Here is an 18,784-nt window from a genome sequence, read left to right as displayed (position 1 = left end):
TTTTTAATAACTATATTTCAGCATAATTGGTTTCCTTTGTAATCTCACTTATTTTGTTCATTTGAAAACATTATCCTGAGGAATCTAGACTTCACCAGATCATGAAAGGAGGGTCATGATGCAAAAATGATGATAAAAGAACTTCTGGTCTAGCTCATATAATTAATGTCTAGGTCTCCTGACACACAGTCTAGATCTTTCTTTTTGTCTTGCCGTCCTTCCTGTCCTTTCCCATATTCCTGCTCTGAAGTAATCTTTCTACATGATCCATATTAACTGCTCACATATCTTATATAGGATAGCATTCACCAACTCTGTTTCTTTGGGGGAGATGGACAATCATCCGATGTTCTCTTCTGCTATGCTACTTTCCCCTAAGGGCTTCCAGGCTTTATCATCTGCCTCGGCCCACGAGGCAGAGTGTGGGGATCCTGGAAGAAAATATAAGATATAAGGGCAAGAGAGAGGCAAGACACACAGAATGGAGGAGAGACAAATCCATCTGATCAAGCCTCATTTTAATGGGTGCAATAGTACAGATATATATAGCAGCAGGGTTGCCCAAACTTTGTACAGGGTGGGGGTCCTAGACAAAGGGTTGGTATCCCGCCCAAGGATGAGCTGCTCAGGTGTCTCTGGTCATAGGGAACTCTATGATGTGATTAGGAGATGCCTAGATATCTGCCTATTCAAAGTTAGGGCAGTGGTTGGTCCTGTAGGATGTGATTAGGAGATTCCTATTCAAGGTTAGGGCAGTCTTTTGGAATGTATAGATTAGTGCCGGCTCCCCACAATCATCCATACTTCTGGGGCTTCCTAATTCCTGGACACTTTTATATTTAATCCACTGAGATTTGTTAACTGCTCTGTTGACAAATTTTCATTGGAATAGAAACTCCTTGGGAGTAAAGACAATTTTTTTATTTTTATTTATAATTAATTTATTTTATTAAAGAAAAAATTTTTTATTTGTTTCCCTAGTATTTAGCACAATGTGTGGTGCATAGTAAGTGCATAATCGAAGCTTTTTTTCATCCAGTTAGCTATATCAAGAAGATTGCTAAATTCTGGAAATTTAACTTCCAATAAATCAACATATATGAATGCCCCAAAGTTCAGGGGTGTCTTTAAACAAGTCATTCTTCATATCTCATTTTTAATGTTGATAAGAAAAAAGTAATGATAGCGTTTATCTCGGTTTATTCCGAAAACAGTTGAGCTATCAGACGTGTACTGTCAAAGAGGTGAGCTGATAATAAGGTAAGTATAACAATATATAAGACTTTGTTACTACCTTCATTCAAGGAGTGTATAAATTAGTGGGAGAGACATTGTGATAGGGTGGAAAGGGGCAAGCCACTTTGTTCTAGAATCATGGTCATTGTCTCAGATGGCTTAAGTCTTTCGGAGTTGTTTGACTTTACAGTGCTATTGTTATTACATCAGTCTTTCTCCAGGTTCACATAGGTGCTGTGCAGAATTTTAATGCAGGTCCCCTGACTCCGGAGCCCGCCCTTTTTCATTTTGCCCAGCTGCCTGGGAGCACCCCTTATTTGGAGGATGCTCAGATATTCTGGGCGTAGTTATGAAACGCTAAATAAAGACAACAGCAAAATTTGTCATTAGACCCACTGTCATCCACTTTGGCAGCCACAGATTGCTGCTTTCTCCGTGATTTTCGGGAGCCGCAGCTGCTCCTTGAGGGCTTCCCACTTTGCTTTTGGTTTTTCTAAAAACAGGAGGGGAAAGACGTCAGGGAAGGCCGTTGCCAGTGTTCCAACCTCTTAACAATTGTCAAGTGGCTGAGGGCATTCTACGCATGCGTTACAAGTCGCCCTACAAGCCACCCCCAGCCTCTCGGGGACAGTGCCTTCCATGGAACAAAACTAGCGTGGAGCGTGGGCTGCGCACTTAGCGTAGAATAGGCTTTCCATTTGGCTCCGCCTACTAACGAAGACTTCGTGAGCGGCCGGCTACTGTGCGTAATCGGCGTTTCCCAGAGTGAATGGCGGAGAAATGATGTGTACGCCAGTAGCGTAGCTTTCACTGGAGAAGGGGATGCGGCTGCGCGGGTGATTGAGCGGGGCTTTGTACGCCGGCAGCGTAGCCGAGCGTGGGGCGGGCATGTCGCCCCGACGCAGCTAGCGCAGCTGGTTTTGATGAATACGCTCTTTGGTGCAGCCGGGGTTTGGTACCGAGCGGAGAGGAGATGCACACGGCACTCGAGTGTGAGGTAACTATAAAACCCCGATTTGTTTACATTCCCTCCCCCAGAACCGGCCCCATCCACTACGGAGACCGCGAGTCCCGGGACCGCGGGGGGTGGATGCGGGCGGTAGAACCGAAGATCCTCGGCCGAGTCCCCGGGGGCTGGGAGGGTGTTGGGTAGCCAGGCTACGACTTCCCCCTCTCCGTCCGCCCCAGCTGCTGGAGACAGCGGCGGCGTGGGAGAGAGAGGAAGAGCGGCGGGCGGTGCGCGGAGCTGTTTTGCCCTTCACGTGCGCCCAGGGGCTCGCGCCGGCCGGGGTGGCCGTTCGCCGGCCGGCGGGGCCCCGACGCTCCGGCGGCTCCCCCCTCTCTGAGCTGAAGGGAAGCCTCGGCGGCCGGGGGAGGGGCGGCGACGGCCGAGCCGGGGGAGGGAGCAGGGGTCGTCGCTGGGGGAGGCCGCGGCGAGAGCGCGGTCCCGCCGGGCTGGGCTCCACGCCGCCACCGGCGTTGCTTTAAAGCCACTCCGTGGAGTGTCCGGAGAAGGCCCAGGGAAGGCGAATCCGTCATTTATTGGCTTAAAATGGGTAGAAGGTTAACGGCCGTGGGCCGGACCTTGCCGCCTGATTCCCTGGAGGAGCCCCCAATCTTTTCTTTTTGTTATTCTATTCTAATGGAAGATCGATTGGGGGGGCGGTTTGAACGCGGCGGTGGAGATGCCTTTGAGCTAAGGATTCACGTGGGAGGAATGGGTGGATTCTGGGGATGAAATGCGGGAGAGGGGCGGGGGCTCTTCTGGCAGCTCCTGGGCTGCGGCGTGGCTCCCTCGCTTTGTTCCGAAGGTAGAGGAGAGAAGTAAAAAGGGGGTGGGGGGTGCGGTGTGGACCCTCCCTCTGCCCTTCCCCTTTCCGCGTCAGGGCCTGGCCGGCTCCTCCTCTCCAAGGGGAACACCACGAGGGGTTGGAGTCCGGGCCTGGCTGAGCGACGCAGGGAGGCCGCAGTTGAGGGCGGGGTGATGTGACGTTGAAGCGCTTCCTCCTACTGCAGTCTCGGGTGGAGGCCGCTTCACGTGGGGCCTGTGAGCTTGTCCTTCAGAGCACTGACGGGAACAAAACGCTGCAGACCCCCAAACTGAGTGTCAGAAGCAGTTAGTGTAAAACGTTTTTATTAAGCTATGTCTAGAAACCCCTTTTAAGTGAGAAATATAATCCAAAAGCCCCTTTGATTAACCCTAGTAAAATCAAATGCATGGTGACCTGAATAGTTAACGTGACCTTGGACAGTTGAGTTGGACTAGACAGCCCCTTCCGACTCGGCGTTCTATTATAACTTGGGTTTTTCTTGTTGATATTTAGGAGCAAAACTGAACTTCAAAAAACCTTAAATCTAGGGATTTTAATTCGGAGAAAGGGAGCCTTAAGGATCTTAATTTTTAAATTTATTCCTTGGATTTTTAATGTTGAATTGGAGGGGGCAGTGGGGATGCATGGGTAAATCTATACGAAAACTACATCGTTGATAGATTTATCCCTAAGAACTTTGAAATGGGAGAAGAGAGAACCATAAGGGGCTTATATTTATCCTGGGATTTTGTGTAAATCCTACATTAAATTGACAAATACAAAAGTACTCTTGGAGACAAATCTAATTTGGTTTTGGTTTAGATGTGGCAACATAAATTGGAAAATAAGGATCTAGATGCTCACACCCAGAAGTCCTTATTTTTACAAGTTTCATAATAGCTTATTTTGTTACTCTATTGGGAATTTATGATGAGATAGTCTGCCAGTTCTGGAACTTGCCGAGGTTTTCTTACTAGAATAGAAATAGCCAATATCTTGGCATATTGTCAATTTCGAATCTGGTGTCTTTCAACACTTACTGGGTACTTGCTTTGCCCATTGGGCATTGGGAAGCACTGAAAAGTTAGTAAATCTATTTGGGTTATGTATTTCCTTTCTAAATGTCCTTAACTCAAAATAAAGAGCAGGAATAAAAATGGAGCCACTTGGCTGTATTTTCCTAATAGTGAGGCAGTCATGCTTTTGCAGGCTGTGATTGTTTTCTTTGTAAGAAGATACTTCAATGTAGTATTGTGTTGTTAATGTGATGGTGTTCTTCCCCTTCTCTCCCCCCCCCCCCCCCCCCCCCCCCCCCCCCCCCAACCGGATTCAATACTGAATTAGTGGCCTTAAGTACAATTATATTTCCGGTTTTTTTCTTTTGTCTCTTTTGATTCCTCCCTTTATAGTTTCAAGTCCGTCATTTGTATGGCCACAGATTTGTGCTTAATGACCGTTTTATTCTGGTTATTCCAAGTGCCTGATTTGGACATGAAAGTATTTTGGGTGGACTTGGTACTTAGTTCATATTTTCGAAGACCATTTTTGGAACATTCTCATTTTTTTTTCTTGAATCTCTGCTTTCAAATTTAGCCAAAATGAAATTAATTTTTAACAGAAAAAAAGTCCACCAAGCATGCTTGGGCACATTGTAGGCAAATTTCCTATCTCTCCCTCCTGCTCTCCAGAAGATTGCTAATTGGAAAGCAAGATTCATGAATGGGAAATTTTGGGGATTTGTGCCCAATGAATGGTATTAGCCCAGTTAACCCAACTGTCCAAGTCTTAAGAAAAATAACAATAAGAAGGTAGAGTAGAATAGAAAAGGTGTGTGTGGGGAAACCTTGTGTATGCCCAGTGTATAGCCACAAAAGCCAGTCTATTCTATATTTACTGCCAAAATTTTACTACAGACATTGGGGACACTCGGAATAACCAGTTTTCAGAAAAGTTTATGTATGTGGAAGTCACTAGCTTGACTACATATCAACAGTTAGGGTGCCCCCTGGTGTTAGCTTGCTGTATTTGAAATTGAATCTCCTACCCTCCTAAGATGAAAGTTTTAATTCTATCATTTGTCCAGAGTGTTGTTCATGAGGTCAAGGACAGCATGTTTGACCCATTTTATATCAGTCTATTTAATGACAATTTTGAGGACGGGTAAGAGGGCATACAAATGCATAAATGTTAAAGAACAAAAGCAGGGAACAAAGAGTAAACATGCTTTTTGAATGTTTTTTGTCTACAAAAACAATATAATTATGTAATTTATTTTGAAACCCTAATTTCTCTGAATAATTGTATTGCATAATTCATGCTTTATTAGTAAGTGGCTTGACTTTTTTTTTCTTTGTTTAACCTTACTGGAAAATAAAACTTGAAATTATAAAATTCTACTGGTGTTTCATTTTTAAGGTTTAATTTGTTATAAACTAATGAGTGGGTAACCTTGAAACAGTTCTAAATGTATAAGATTAAGGATGCATTCAGAGACTCATAGATGGAAACAAACATTCCTGATTAATATTGGTTTAAATTTTTAACTTAAATTTGTGAGTGGAATTAACAGCAAGATTAAATTAGTGTTTTCTGTTAAATTTGAAATAAAGATGCTTTTAAAATTCACTTAAAAATAAGACTTAAAGATAAAACTGAGAAAAGTAGCTTCTATAATCAGGAATTCTTTGTCTGAAATATATACATGTTATCTGAAGTGTCTGAATCAGACAACTCCAGATAGGCTAAAAATATATACAAACCAAATAAATTTTGTACTTGTCTCCTTCAAAGGTTATACACTTTATCCAATGATGCAGCTATTGACCGTTTTTGGAATTGCTTCCAGAAATACACAAGAGATTCCCTATCGTCTTCTTCATTTTCACTAAAGATGTGGTTGATCGGTTTCATCACTTATTTGTGAAGGCTGTGGGTGAACTGGGAGAACTCAAATCTGCTTCCTGAGATTGACCAAGAAAAAATGTATAGAAATATTGAGGGAAATTTAAGATTTTTGCACATGCCTTCTTCCATAGTAATAGTCCACAAACTATATTGGGGTCTATTGTAGAAGGATATGTGGATTAGACTGGATGTATGTCCTTTCAAACAGATTCTATGAAGTTTTGCCTCTGCTCTAGTGCAGATCCTTGTCACTCATGCCTGGATTGTTGAAATAGTCTACTTGTGGATCTGCCTGCCTGATCTCACTTACTATATCCTCCAGCCACTAAAACGATTTTCCTAAAGCACAGCAATGACCATGTCACCCTCCCTAGTCTTAAAACTCTAGTTCTGTATTGTCTCTAGGATCCAATACAAAATGCTGTTTTGACTTTCATAGCCCTTTGTAATCTAGCCTCTTCTACCATTCCAGTCTTTATACTTTACCCCTTGTCACATATGGCTAGATCTAGCTATACTGGTGGTTTAGCTGATCCTTAAACTATATCTGTTAGCATTTTCTCTGTTTATCTTGCTTGGAATGCTTTTCCTCTTCTACTCAACCTCCTGACTACTCTTCCTTTGACTCAATTAAAATCCCCTTTTTATTGGAAGTTGTCCCTTTTTTATTGGAAGTTGTCCCCAGTCCCTCTTAATTCTAGGGCTTTTTCCATTAATTATGCTCTATTCTGTATATAGCTTCCTCTGTATTTGCATATTTTCCTCCATTAGATTGTAAAGGAGTATGACACATAATAGGGGCTTAATAAAATTTTATTTATATTGATTGTTAATTAATTGTAATTGATCCTGGAGGTAAAAGGGAGCAACCAAAGTTTTAAGACTAGGGTAGGTGATATGATCATAGATGACCTTTGGGAAAATCACTTTAGTGACTGAAGGATGGTGGTGTGAGACCAGGCAGGCAGAATCAGTAGCAGACCCGCAGTAGAGGAGATACAAATATTAGAAAAGTAATTTTTTTATTTATATTGATGGCTCATGTGGGATAGAGAAAATGTCAGGAAAGATAAACTATCTTTTTCAGGGATCAGCCAGGAAACTAGTATTACTAGATCTAGGAGTATGTGAACAGAGGGAGTAAGCTGGTTGACAGTACAACAGCTGTTCAAATTCCCCTTCGAGTTTGAAGAAATGTTAAATGTGTTAACTTCTGAATGACTATGTTAGAGGGGACAAGTGATTTGTAGAAATAACAGATCAGGATTAGGAAACGGGAGGATGCTCTTTTCCTCAAAGATCAAAGCAAAGCATCAGAGCAAAGCAGCAAATAGTGAATGCCTCCTCTATATAATAGAGAAAAGCCTTTTAACATACCTAAATTTTTATATGTGAAGTGTTTTTTTAAAAATACTACAGATCTATGCAGAGGAATAGAAAATTTCAGAATTATATGGCCTATTACTTTTATTTTACTGATGAAATAATTCTCCCAAAGAAGTTGTGAATGAATGGCTTTTCTAATATGACTGTGTCAAAATTGGTTTTAGACATTAACATAGTAATCCTCCAAAATACTGCATTAGGAATTGTTATTTCCATTGTGCTTCTCAGTAAATTAATCACTTAAATCTGTATATGTATTTGTGGAATTAACACTTTCCTTCAGTTGAAGGGAAAGAAACCTCTTGTTAAAAGTTTCTTCAAATATTCAATCTATTTTAGAAACACTAAAAGTATAATTGAATAATTTATTTGGTTTACATCACCTATGTATTTGCTTCTAAAGTTAAATATTAAACCCTAATTTGCTCTTCTATTTCTGATTTTTTTTTTAATGGAGAATTCTTTTTTTAAAAAAAAATTTGGCTTTTGTTAAATAATGTTAACAAATGTCAGGCTACCATTGTAGGAAATCTAAGCATGAGAAATTACAAAATGTGTGGGGCAGGATACTTGTTCTTAAGTTGCATGTAACTTTGACCAAATATTCATTTATTTATTTTTGCTGAAGTAAGTGAGGTTAAGTGACTTGCCCAGGGTCATACAGCTAGGAAGTATTGTGTGAGGCTAGATTTGAACTTAGGTTCTCCCGACTTAAGGGATGATACTCCATTCACTGCACCACCTAGCTGCTCCTCAAATATTTGTTTTAGTGCTAATTATCTATATATGATTGTTACTGCTTTCATTCCCCCAATTTTTTTTTTTAAATAAGCATTCTCTTTATATTTTATTAATCTCTATTGTTGGTGAGTTTATCTTCTTTGTTCAGGATTCCATAGTATTGCTTATTTGCTGAATCTTCATCTTGTTGGGGGGAAAATTTATCCTCATTCTCCTTAATTTAAGAATTAAATTAAGAATTTTGTCCCCCTCAATTTGTTTGTGACTTCCCTTCTCCTTGAATGCATCATTTATTTATATTCATACAGTAAAACTTTAATTATTGGGAACTGTGATTTATTAGGAATAAATTCTGTATTCAGTTTTATGCAAAAAGAACAAGCTTGAAATTCAGAATTCAGAAAAACAACTTGTTTGGACTTTAATAAATAGGGTTTTTTTGTGTGTATGCTTTCTACAACTACATTTGTTACTGTATACATTCTGAATTGTTTAGAATATTCAGTTCTGACTCTGAAGCAAAAGCCTGTTTTTCAACCATGACACAGGAAGTTAGATTTTTTAAAATTAAATTCATAGATTTTGGTTTGGTACAAGAGATTTTCCAGCAAATAGACAAATCTTCCTATGAATGATCCCCAGAAGCATTTACTTTAATTAGTTAATCGGAGGAGTTCTAACTTGCAACATTGATAAGTATAATGTTAATATTGGCACGAGTCTTATTGACTCTGTGTTGACTTTGTTATTATTTGTTATTAGAAAGATTTCATTGCTCAGGGTTATTGGTGTAGCCCAAAGTGAACTCTGAGCTATGCTAAGAAGAACTCTAAAGTTCTCCCTGAGGACTCAAGGTAATTCCTGTTTTTATTACATTCTATTTTTTTTTCTTCCTCTTCTCCCCTGCAATTCAATACATGATCCAAGTTATTAGTAATTTAGACATTTCGGTGAGAAATAGTAGACCATAAGACAACTAGCTTTTCACAATTAAGCACTAAAAAGCATGGATAAAATTGAACTTGAAGTCATCATATGTCTGCTTTTTTTTTTCTTTGATAGTACTAAAGTGCCAACTTTTTCAAATGATTGAATATTATAGTTTTAAATGAGAATGGGTACATGACAAGGTGTCTTTCTTTATCCATTGTGCTAATAATGTAAAAAAAAAAAAAATTGATGCTGTGGCTGAGTCAAAAGGAATTGACAACTGAAAGGTAATTTTTGGAGTATCTGAAAACCAGAAACCATTCAGCCTTTGATTCTTGTTGCCCACAGACTTCTTGGTATGTTTATTTAAGGAAGTGTAAACAAGTACCTTAAATATTGGATCTCTATTCAGTGATAGGAGTAGGTAGTAATCAAGCAGTCTCATCTAAAATGGTGGTTCTCAAATTTTTGCTCTGAGAAAACTTAAAAATTGAGGACCTTTTCACCTCCCTGCAAAGTTTTGTTTTTTTTTTTTTACATTGGTTACTTCTATTGATGATCTGCCATTTACAATTCAAAATGTCTTACCTATTATATGAAAAGTTTTGACCTCTCCTGAATTAGACCAGTGATTCTCCAGATCATACTTTGAGAACACCAACCCAGAAGGAAGAACAGACTCAGCTCTGTATGAAGAAGAGAGACCCGACTACTGCTAGCTGAGGTATAGCAATGTCTTTATTGGGGCAAAAGTTCCTTCTCTGTGTCCTTGTTGCTTTAGGGCAAAGCTTCATTTGACCTGTACTATTTAAGACTAGGAAAATGCACTACATGAAATAAGGACTTGAATTTGAATCCTTTATTGCTTATCACTTTTTTCATTTGTTAATGATGAATTTGAATTTGATTTTTAGCATCCCTTTCTATGTCTAATTCTGACTTTTAAATGATAAGTTAAAACAGAGTATGATACTTAGCAGAATTTTGTAGTGGTTGGAAATGATCAGTTGTCAAAGCTTTTTGATTTTTGTCTTTACTTAAAATCCATTTCCCCCAATCACTTCTGTATCTCTAGTTGAGACTTCTAATGAATTTTTGTGAGACAGCATGGAATAATGGATACTGTGTTAAATTTGGATTGAAGATGACCTGGGTTCAAAATCTTTTTACTTAAAAGTGAATGACTATGGGCAACTCTTACCTTTAATTTCCTCCCCAGGAAAATAGGGATAATTATCTTAAAAGGTTATTAAGTTGCAATAAGATATATAAAGTAACAAATGCCAAATAAAAATTTGCCTGAATTATGGTCTGTTAACTGGTTTCCTTTCCTCCAAGACTTTCATGAATATATTTGAGTAATCACCATGCCACAGTAATCACTTCTCTACTCAAAAATTAATAACTATCCATTGCTTAAGTAAATTAAGTATAGAATCTTTGAATCTAGAGATTCTTCATCTTTGAAGCTTTTACCTTTTAGGCAACCCACATTTTAGCCATTATAGTACTACTTAATCATAAACTTTTTTTTAAAATTAAAACTTTTTGTTTTTCAAAACATGCATGGATAATTCCTCGACATTAACCCTTGCAAAACCCCATGTTCCAATTTCCCCCCTTCTTCCCCAGATGGCAAGCAGTCCAATACATGTCAAATATGGTAGTAATATATGTTAAATCCAATATATGCATACAGATTTATACTATTATCTTGCTGCACAAGAAAAAATCAAATCAAACTGGGAAAAAATGAGAGAAAATAAAATGGAAGCAAACAACAACAAAAAGAGTGAAAATGCTATGTTGTGAACCACACTGAGTTCTTACAGTTCTCTCTCTGGATATAGATGGCTCTCTTCATTGCAAGACCATTGGAACTGGCCTGAATCATCTCCTTGTTGGAAAGAGGCACCTCCATCAGAATTGATCATAGTATAATCTTGTTGTTGCCGTGTACAATCATACTATTCTTATAAGCCATTCTCTCTCATCTCCTTGTGTTTGCTTAAACCATAATGGATACTTCCCTCCTCTTCACCTTCAGCTTCTATCCAACAACTATGAAGTATCCCTTTAAAAGGCATTAGGTCTGGATAAACAGTTATTCCTAAAGCCCCCTCTTACTTCCTCTACAATCTTGGAACTCTCATTTCATTTCACTTTTTTTTTTTTTTTTTGTATGTGAGATACTAAGTTGTTTATGCATATATTTAACCTTGTTAGACAGCTCATAAGTCCCTTGAATGACAGTGTTATTTTCATCTTTGTTGAATTGTTGGCCATAGAAAAGTGTAGGTGCTCACGTCAGCCATCTAATGGTGAAAATAGGAAACTGCTTTGATGAATCCTGGTGAGTGACTAAATTGATAGTATAGTGTTTTAAATCACACATAAAAGAAAATGACAAGCATACTGCATGCAAACAAAAGCATTAGAAAATTCATAGTAGATATTTTTACTTGGCTTGTCACTGTATTTGTAAAGGAAATTAAATTGGTCTGGTTCAGCTTTGTCTTTACAAAGTCATATTGGTACAGCTGGTACAGCTTTGTCTTTACAAAGCCATATCCTGGGTCTTATGATAATAGTTCTAGGGGACATCTATGCCTATCATGACTTAATAGTACACATGACAAAACCAAAAATTGCAAAGTAATATAAAATACAAACTAATTCAGCCAAGAAAACTAAAGAGTACATATACTGAGGGGATGAAATGACAGGAAAAGTCAGGCCACCTCCTATAAGAGCCTATGTTTATTTAGCATTTGTTTTATTGCAGGATAGTATTTTATTTTTTAAAATTGTTTTTATGTCATTAAATATTTACCAATTACATGTAAAATTCTAAAAATCATTTAAGTTTTGAATTCTAAACTCTTCCACTCTTTTCTCCCTTAGAGAAAGCATACAATTAGATTTTGATTGATTATACATGTAAAGATCTACTGGTCATCCTGCCATCTGGGGGAGGGGGTGGGGGGTAAGAGGTGAAAAAATGGAACAAGAGGTTTGGCAATTGTTAATGCTGTAAAGTTACCCATGCATATATCCTGTAAATAAAAGGCTATTAAATAAAAAAAAAAAATTATACATGTAAAGGCATGCAAAACATATCCATATTAGCCATGCAGAAAAAAAACACAACCAAAATAAGACAATAAAAATAAAAATATGCTTCAATTCAAGTTCATTGGTTTTTTTTCCTGGAGATGATGCTTTTTTTCTCATCACATATATTTGGAGTTTTCTGGAATCATTTTGTTAATCAGACTTGCTCAGTTTTACAGTTGATCATCCTTATAATATTGCAGTTACTGTGAATATTTTTTTTCCTGGTTCTGCTCATATCACTTTGAATGAATCCATACAAAGTTTTCGAGATTTTTCTGAATAAGAACTCAACATTTGACAAAAATTGCTGGGAAAACCATTTGGAAAGCAATTTGGCATAATCTGGATATAAGCCTTGATATTCTTGACCTTTTGTCTTTCTAGATGAATTTTGATACTACATCTAACTCTCTAACATAATTATTGGTTAATTTTATTAGTGTGGCACTGAATAAATTTGCGTAGAATTTCTATTTTTTACTATAATGACTTGGCTTACCCTTGAACAATGACTATTTCTCAATTGTTTTGATCTGCCTTTATTTTTTGTGAATAGTGTTTCATACTTTTCATGTAACCCTTGGTTTTTTCTTGATGGGAAAGCTCTTGATGGGAAGTGTTTAATATTGTCTGCAGCTATTTTTAATGTAATTTCTTTTTATCTCATTGGGTTTTCTTGGGTTTATTTATGTGGGTTTATTTTATACCTTGCTGAAGTTGTTCATTGTTTCAAATAGTTTTTTAGTTGATTCTCTAAGGAATGATAGGTTTTTTTCCCCTTTGTTTTATTTTTTTATTCCTTCAATTTCTTTTGTCTTTTTTGCTATAGGTAGCATTTCTAGTATAATATTGAGTAATAGTGATGACTATGCTTCATTCCTGATCTTACTAGCAAGGCTTTTGAGTTTAATCTTCTTTTATAGATAATGCTTGGTCTTGGTTTGAAATAGATACTGTTTATCATTTTAAGAAAGGTTGTATTGATTTCTCTGCTTTTTGATGTTTTAATAGATGAGTGTTGTATGTTAAGAGATTTTTATGCATCTCTTGGTATAGTTATATGATTTTTGTTTTTGTAATTGATATGTTTACTTTTACTGAGAGTTTTCTAATACTGAACCAGTACTGCATTTGGGGTATAAATCCCCTTTGATCTTTCTGACACATTGCTTTAATCTCCTTGCTAGTGTTTTATTTAAAAATTTGCCATTGATATTTATTAAGGAAATTAGGCTATACTTTTCTTTCTCTGTTTTTGTACTTCCTGCTTTAAGTATCAAAAACGCATGTCATAAAATAAATTTAATAGGAATATTTAAGTATTCAATTTCTTACATTACTACTGGGCAGTTTTTATTTTTGTAAATATTTATCCATTTCACTCAGATTTTCAATTTTACCCAATGTATCTGGGACAAAATTACCCCTAATAATTGCTTTACTTTCACTTTCATTGGTGAAGCAGTTACCTTTTTCATATGGATATTAGTAATTTTGTTTCTTTTTTAAAAATTAACTAATGATTGATGTTTTGGTTTTTTTTCTCATAAAACTGGCTCCCAGTTTTATTATTCATTGATTTTTTTTTTTTTAGTTTCAATTTTATTCATCTCTCCTTTGAGTTTTAGGATTTCCATTTAAATGTTGTTAATTGGGGATTTTCAATTTGTTCTTTGACCTTTTTTTTTTTAGTTGCATGCTCAATTTATCAGATTGATTTTTCTTCTATTGGTGTATGTATTTAATGTATGACTTAAATTTCCTTCTACATACTGCTTTGGCTGAATCCCACATATTTTGGTATGCTGCTTCATTGTCAATTCTCTTTAATGAAATTGATTGTTTCTCTGATCCACTTATTTTTTAGGATTAGGTTAGTTGCCAATTAATTTTTCATTCCCCCTTCCTCTCAAGCAGTGGGGTTAAGTGATTTACCCAAGGTCACACATCCAGGACGTGTTAAGTGTCCGAGGCCAGATTTGAACTCGGGTCCTCCTGACTTCAGGGCTAGTACTCTATACACTACACCAATTAGCTGCCCCCTGCCAATTAATTTTTAATCTGTGCTTCGATGGTCTTATATTGAATGTAATGTAATTATATTATGGTCTAAAAATGATCCATTTGATTTTTCTGAATTTGGTTATAAGGTTTTTATGGTCAGGTACAAATACATATGAAAAAAGGTGTATTCCTTTCTATTCTTATTCATTTTTTACATTGTCAGGTGCAAGTACATATGAAAAAAGGTATATTCCTTTCTATTCTCATTTATTTCCCCATAAGTTTAGCATATCTAGCTTTTCTAATATTATATTCATTGCCTTGACTTTTAATTTATTTTATGGTTAATATATTTATCTCTAAGATGGAAAGTTGTAGTCTCCCATTAATTAATTTTATAATAATTATTAATATTAATTAATTAGTATTAATAATTATTAATATAATTTTATTATCTTTTTTCTTAACGTTTCCTTTAAGAATGTGGATGCTCTGCCATTTAATGCATATATATTTAGTACTGATCTATCATTTCATTGTCTATGGTACCTTTTTAGCAAGAAAGTTCATTCTTTATCTCTTGATTTTAGATCTCTTTAGATTTTATTTTTTGCTCTTGTGAAACTTTATCTTGTTGAAAAGTCTAAAGCTGATATAAAGGACAGCAGATTGCAGGAGGTAGAAATCAAAAGCAAAGTACTTAGGAGGAGATACAGGGTAAAAGAGAGAGAAGGATAAATGGGAAAAATAGGATAAGATATATACAGTAAATCTTAACTGTGAACATGAATGGATGAACTTGCCCCCAAACAGAAAACAGATAGCAGAGTTGGATTAAGAACCAAAATCTCACAATATGTTGTTTACAAAAAACATATTTGAAGCACACACATAAGAGTAAAGCTAAGAGCTGAAGCAGAAACTATTATGCTTCAGCTGAAGTTAAAAAATTAAAAAAAAAAAAGCATGATTTCAGACAAAACAAAAACAAAACCAGATCTAATTAGAAGAAAGATAACACTATCCTTAATTTACCTTTTTTTTGTGCTTCTGTTTTCAGAGCTAATTCTAAGAACCTGCAAGTTTTTTCTTTCAGCTGACGTGTGCTGTGGTCCATGAGCATCCAAAACACTATTTTCCAGTCTAGACTTGGTGACCGGGATTGTGATTGTGTGCTTGAGCATGCTGGTGCTCTTCCTCATCCTGGAACTGTGACTTGGGTCTCTGTCCTAGATCTTTTTGGGGGCAATGCAACAGAGTCCTGCACTGATGGCAGCAGCAAGGAGATCCCTGTAATCTTCTTTTGACGAGTTGTCCATTCCCCTTACTGTTTGTGGAACTACCAATTTGATTATTCCCCAAGGATTGCTGCTGTCTTGCATCACAGGGCTTTGTGTTGGACTAAGATAGATCTTTGCTGTGGACCTTCTAAGATGTCTTGGACTGGAAAATTGTCCTGTCTCATCATTTTTGTAGGTTCTGTCACTAGAATTAGTTTTGAGGCTTTATTTAAAGTTGATAGGAGAGGGATTTGGGAGAGCTCAGGTAAGTCCCTGTCTTTTCTAACATTTTGGTTCTTCCCTAAGATTTTTTAAGTTATTTAAGGCATGGAAAAAAGGAGGGTTAAAAAAAGGATAGGGTTTTGTCTTGGTATAGATAAGATGAAAATTAACAAGAGTAGATAGACCAGTTAAATTCTTCTCCCCTCTCCCACCTCCCCCAGTTTTCTCTTCAAGGGAGAATGACTATTTACACTTGAAAACAAAACAAAAATGCTAAGCAGAGAGTTGCTCTCCAAGGTAAGCAAGATGAATTCAAGTTTCCTAGTCCAGGCTGACTACACTTCTGGTCTTGAAGACAATGGCAGATATAATTGTAGAACTATTGTCAATAATAATTGAAAGATCATGAAAAATGGTTGTTATCCAAAATTGGAAAAGGATAAAGGTAGAAAAGGGTCTTAGGGAAATTTTTGAAAGGGTCATTAAAGATAAGGTTCTAGAAAGGAAAAGGGTAAGATTCAGAGAGTACCTATTAATGGTTCAGTATCATTGTGGCAGAAGTTCTCTAATGATGTACTCCAAGGATTGGCCCTTATGCATTTTAATATTTTTGTCAGTGACTTGTATAAAAGTTGGATATTGTATGCTTATCAAATTTGTAGATGGAAAATACCTGGGAGGGATTACTGACATTGGATGATGACAGGATCCAAAAGAATTTTGCAGGACAAAGTATTGGGCTGAATCTTAATGAAGTTCAGAAGAGGTAAATATGTCTTTTATTTGAATATTAAAGAATTAGTTCCAATATATAAGATGAGGGAGCCATAGTCAGTTCATAAACATTTATTATAAATACCTACTTTGTTCAGAGTACTGTGATAAGCCCTAGGTCTACAAAAATAGACAAGAGCTTTCAGGGATCTCACAGATGTAGTGGGAGAGATAGTGTGCAAACATACAAGCAAATTATATGTAGGAAAAATATGAAGTAGTTTTAAAAAGAAGGTGCTAGAATTAAGAGGGGTTTGGAAAGTTTTCTTGTAGAAGATGAGGTTTTTTTTTTTGTTGTTTGTTTATAGTTGAATCTTGAAGAAAGCTAGGGAGGGTAGGAGGTAGATATGAAAAGGCAAAGTATTTTAGGCATTGGGATAGCTATAGAAAATGCTCAGAACCAAGTCATGAGTGGTTTGTTCAGGATACAGCAAAGATCCAGATTTGTGGGTTAAAGATGGGAAAGGGAAGGAGGGAATATAAGATATAAGCGATTTTGGTAATTCAGGGATGAGGAAGATGAGAAACAGGATGGTGGCTGTGGCAGAGGAGAAAAGGGGACATATTGCAAAGGTGAAATTGAGAGAACTTCCTTGGCAGTGGATTTGGGGATGAGGGGTAGTGAGAAATCAAGGATAACACCTAAGTTGTAAACCTGGGAGACTGGGAGGCTGGTATTGCCCTCTCCACCAATAAGTTTGAACATGGTAAGGGTTTGGGAGAAAAGATCATGAATGAGTTTAGTTTTGGACATATTGATTTTAACATATGTAATGAACATTCAATTTGAAATGTTTAAGAAGCAATTTGAGATGAAGACTGGGGGTCAACTAAGAGGTTAGGAATGGAAAAATAGATTTGAGAATCAAGGTAGAGATAATTTAATCCACAGGAATTGAAGGGATTACCAGGTGAAGTAAAATAGAGGAAGAGGCCTTATGGGACACTCATTCTTAACAAGTATGATCTGTATGAAGATCCAAGAAAGGTAACTGAGAAGGGGAATGACCAAGAATCTAAAAATAAGGTAATATCAAGGGAAAAGAAGGTGATTGACATTGTCAGAGGCTACAGGGAGGTAAAGGAAGATGAGGATTAAAACAAGTTTATTGGATCTGGCAATTAAACTATCAATAATTTTAGAGCAGTTTCATTTGAATGAAGTCAAAAAGTCAGATTATAAAGAGTTAAAAGTATTGTTAGACAGTTTAGACCACAGAAAGTTTAACCACAAACTGTTACAAATATAGAATGATAATTATCAGGGATTAAAGGATCAAGTGAAAGTTTTTCTGAATGTGACAGAGACATGAACACGTTTGTAGACGGTAGAAAAATGGCCAGTAGACAGAGAATGAAAATAAATGAGAAGATGGGGATGATAGAGGGGACAATGTGGTAAGAGGGGGGATGGGATGGAATGGGATGGGAACCATAGGTAGCAGTTGGTGTGTACAGGAAGGAGCTTTTGGGGTTTAATGAACTGCAAGGTCAATCTATTTTTGTAATGTGATATGGCAGTCAAGCTAATGGCTACATTAGAAAACATTTTCTAGGAATTGGGAGCTGATGATTCCATTGTACTCTGCCCTTATCAAATTGCATCTATAGAGTTTTGTTTAAGAAGGGTATGAATAAGCTGGAAGTATTAAAAAGACAGCAATCAGGAAGGATGATGAAAGATCTTGAGTTCATGGCATTGGGATTTGTTGAAAGAACTAGACATATTTAACTATGTTCAGATATTTGAAGGACTGCCTTCTGGAGGAGGAAGTAGACTTATTTTGGCCCCACAGGAGTGAGTCAGGAGCAATCTGTAGAAATTGCAAACTTTGTGTCACAAAAGACTTCCTAATAATTAGAATTGTCTGGAAATGGAATATCTTATTTCTCGAGCTTGCGAGTCTCTGCTCCTTGATCTAATGAGAAAATCCATATTCCTAGTTGGTGTTTGGAGAGGCTCCAGTAGAAATAGCCTTTGATTCTGTCATTTGAAAGTAATATGTTTATGGATAATTATATCATCTTCATGTAAAAATTATATCTCCACCTTTTGATTATACTTGGTATGTTTTATCACTAAGACTTTTGCTGTTTGCAGAATCTTTATTTCTTATTAGACTTCTAAAAAGTTATCATGTAATGATATTGCTGATGAATTTATTGCCTTATTAATCTCTATTAATCAGTGTTAAATATTATACCCACTATGAACAGACAATTTTAAAGAAATTAAAACTGTTTCTAGTCATATGAACAAGTGTTCTTAATTACTATTGATTAGAGAATTGCATATTCAGACACACTTCACACCTTTAAGATTGGTTGACAGAAAAAAAATGGTAAATGTTGGAGGGGATGTGGGAAAATTTGGAACCA

General features: G+C 36.7%; 1 protein-coding gene across 1 annotated transcript in view; it reads left to right on the top strand.

Annotated features, from left to right (window-relative positions):
• The first annotated feature begins 1,857 nt into the window (after positions 1-1,857).
• The window catches only part of SLC39A10 (solute carrier family 39 member 10), a 52,106-nt gene continuing 35,179 nt past the window's right edge, over positions 1,858-18,784 (top strand). The window contains exon 1 of the mRNA XM_003764065.4: positions 1,858-2,233. The gene's annotated coding sequence lies outside the window, so the exon portion shown is untranslated. The remainder of the gene's footprint in view (positions 2,234-18,784) is intronic.

Source organism: Sarcophilus harrisii, chromosome 3, assembly GCF_902635505.1.
Source record: "Sarcophilus harrisii chromosome 3, mSarHar1.11, whole genome shotgun sequence".
In the NCBI taxonomy this organism is placed as follows: domain Eukaryota; kingdom Metazoa; phylum Chordata; class Mammalia; order Dasyuromorphia; family Dasyuridae; genus Sarcophilus; species Sarcophilus harrisii.
Note: the sequence above shows the minus strand (reverse complement) of the source record. Positions and strands in the feature narration are given on the sequence as shown.